Source organism: Coptis chinensis, chromosome 7 (assembly GCF_015680905.1).
Source record: "Coptis chinensis isolate HL-2020 chromosome 7, ASM1568090v1, whole genome shotgun sequence".
NCBI classification, from domain to species: domain Eukaryota; kingdom Viridiplantae; phylum Streptophyta; class Magnoliopsida; order Ranunculales; family Ranunculaceae; genus Coptis; species Coptis chinensis.
Window position 1 is genome coordinate 30,406,985 of NC_141462.1, and position 3,575 is coordinate 30,410,559.

Sequence of the window (3,575 nt, forward strand, 5' to 3'; positions counted from 1 at the left end):
CTCGGTGCACTGGAGAGCAATCTATTTATATGATGAGTATTATCTCTATGTCGGTCTTCCAGTTGTCTTCTGCATTGATTCCTTTCATTCAAGTCAAGTCTTAGGTCGTGATTCAGATCTTGCCTGAGGTCATAGCTCGATTGCGCCAAGTGAGTTCTAATGTTGGGTGGTATCATCCGATCTGACCGCCGTAATGTGCTGCTATCCTGGCTTACGAGGTTTGTATTACCTCGGTAGTATGGCTGGTAGCTTGTTGTGTGTGAATTAGACTCCCTTGGGGAGATACGATGACTGGTATGTGACCTGTGATGTTGTCCATAACGCATGCTATTACGACCATTGACATAAGGAGTCCTTAATTGCCTTAATAAATTGGTTGAAATATTTCTTGACCTGGATTGATTTGGTCAATTCTCAGGGACAACATCAGTGGTTCGGAATCTTTCGCTATTGCTTTGCAAGCGGTGGAATACACTGTGGTTTTCTCCAGATCTTGGGATTCTTGATGGAATAGATGAAGCAGTATCATTGTTGTCTATCTGTACTTGCTTCCATTCATTTATTTGCTTCTGCAAGTCCGCGTTATGCTCCTTTTCCCTTCTAAGTTTGTTTCGTAGAGCCTCTAGAGTCATTTCTTCATCACCTGTGTCCATATCATTTGGATCTGCAACCATATTTGCATCTGCATCTGGATCTGCATCTAGATCTGCATCTGGCAAATTTGTATCATTAGGAGGAGAAGATACTGGAGCCTGTGACCTTGCAAATTTAGATCTGTGTTGTCTTGGTACTGGAAGCAACAAAGGTGGAGCCTGTTGGTTTGATGTAACTTGATCGACACGAACTTCAGCATTTTGTTGATTGTTTCCCTCGGATGATTATGCTCTTGCCTACTTGTTCGCTAGAGATCTTGTTATAGTAGCCATTGACAAAGATTGAGAGAGATACATGGAAGAGAGAACGTTAATAAGAACCGCAGACGGCGCCAATTATGTTTGGGTAAGAATTCACCCAGACACACTATTGAATCTGCAAGGGAAGATGTCGTATGAAGAGTGAGACTGTGCCTTTAATGGTTACCTACGTATCCAGAATATATTTCCAGAATCAAGTCTCCAAAACGTAGTTCTTTGTTAAGTGAAGAGTCCTATTTATAGAAATAGAAAATAAGAGTCCTGAGAGCACAGGGACTCTTACTAGATAGGACTAGTTAACTGAACATGTGACCGGCTCAGGTGACTGACTGCGCCGTCCAGATGTCTACTTCACACGTGAGCCGTCCAAGTGGCTAACTAGAGCTGTGAGCCGCCCAGGTGGCTAAGTGGACATGTGAGCCGTCCAGGTGGCTAAGTGGACATGTGAGCTGTCCAAGTGGCTAACTGGAACTGTGAGCCGTCCAGGTAACCAAGGATCGGTCACTTAGACTTAATGTAAAGACTAAGTCCCTAATGAATTCGTTAGCCAGGGTACGAATGTGGAGGTACGTACAACTTCCATTAAGGAAAGCTGTCTTGATATCCATTTTATAGACCCACTTGCATCCAATGGGTTTACACCATTGGGTGGCTCTACAAGCTCCCAGACCTGATTAGAATCCATAGATTCCATCTTAGAATTCATTGCCTTTTGCCAAGATTCTACATCTCTATCTTGGAGTGCTTCATTGTAGGTCCAGGGATCAGGATCTTGGTTATCAGTGGTTATGTCTAAAGACATTCCCAAACCAATCCACCTATCAGGTTGTCTAACAACCCTCCCACTACGACGAAGAACCTCTTGTTTTTGTACGTCATTAGTGACACATTGTGGTTCCTGTTCTTGTACTATTGGTATTGAAGTAGTTTAGTGTCTCTCCTCTCAATACTTCTAGAATAATACTACTCGGAGTAGTAATTTAATGCACTGTGGGTGGAATAAGATTAATGATGTATAAATTGCCTTCTAATGCACCAGAACAGATAAAATGTTTATTTTTCTTAATGACGATCTTGTCTTTTAAAAGAAACAGGATACCCATCCTTAATTAACATAGAAACTGAAATCAAGTTCTTTCTAAAATTAGGCACATAAAGACAATTATTTAACACCATAGTCTTATTTCTACCAAAAGATAAACAAACATCTCCCACTGCAACAGCTACTACTTTCGTAGCATCCCCAAAGATATGGTAATCTCTCCAGCACTAAGTTTTCTGGTTTCTTGGAACATTTGCAATGAAATGCATACATGGTTAGTGGCTTCCGTATCTACACACCAGGTACTGGTAGATAACACCGTTAAACATGTTAAATGACTAGTGCATGAGACATACCTCCATTATTCTCTTGGTTGAGAAGAGGACAATCTGGCTTCCAGTGTCCTGACTGCTTGCACTTAAAGCACTTGCCCTTAGGCTTTTTCACAGCTCCTTGAGGTCCCATGTCCTTATTTTCCATATTCCTATGCTTCTGAACATTATTCCTCTTCTTACCGCCATTAGGCGTAGAAGTTGAAACCTTCTCAGTAGCATAAACCTGAACATAACTCTGCTTAAAGAGACTCTCAGCTGACTGAAGTTCTGTCATAAGTTATGCCAAAGAATACAACCTTTTGTTCATGTTGTAGTTAAGGCGGAACGGTTCAAATCTCTCAGGTAGCATCATGACAATGATATCGACCTGCATTTCCGCATCGATATCAGCTCCAAGGATCTCCAACTCATTTAGATAAGCCATCATCTTGAGTATATGATCCCTTACAGGAGTCCCTTTAGTCATAGTTGTGGTCATCAAGTTTTTCATGGCAGTTTGCCTAGTAGCCCTATTCTGGTGTCCGAAGAGTTCCTTGAGATTGATCATCATATCATAAGCTATGGTCATGGCCTGATGCTGATGTTGCAGCACACCTGACATAGATGCTAGAATGTAACACCGCGACATCTCATCTACCTTGATCCACTTCTTATATGTACCTTTCTCCTCTTCTCCAGCACCATCTTTAGGCTTATGTGGGCATTCCTCATTGAGTACATATTTGTACTCTTCAGCAGTCAACACGATATCCAAGTTGCGTTTCCAGTCTATGTAATTTGGGCTAAGAAGTTTGTTTTCCTTAAGAATAGTTGCTAGTGGGTTGAAAGTAACCATTTTGAAAACCTGAGAATCACATAAAATTACTATTATGTAGGGCAAAAACTTTTTGAGTTAATAACAAAAATTAATTAATTAATCAACCCGTCAGCACCCTACACACCGAGAAGTAGTAAGCCACGATAGTGTGGATGTTTACCATTCTACATTCGTGGAAATACTTTTGGAGTTAACTTAAAAATTAATTAATTAACCACAAGACACCTACACACCGAGAAGTAGTAAGCCACGATAGTGTGGACGTTTACCATTCTACATTCGTGTAGAGAGGTTTTTCCTATTAGTTCTACTTCTCGTCAACTTAACATCACACCACTCGTTAGAGTGGACACATGTTATCTAGACAAGTAAAACTAAAATGCTGACCTTACTTTGGTCCTACAAATAATAGCAGTGACTCCGATGGGGAGGATACCATTACTTGCATCTAAGTGTATACCATTACT

General features: G+C 40.9%; 1 pseudogene; it reads right to left on the reverse strand.

Moving 5' to 3' along the window:
* Window positions 1-407: 407 nt before the first annotated feature.
* On the reverse strand, window positions 408-3,126 carry LOC147487079 (uncharacterized; annotated as a pseudogene).
* Between the last annotated feature and the right edge of the window lie 449 nt (window positions 3,127-3,575).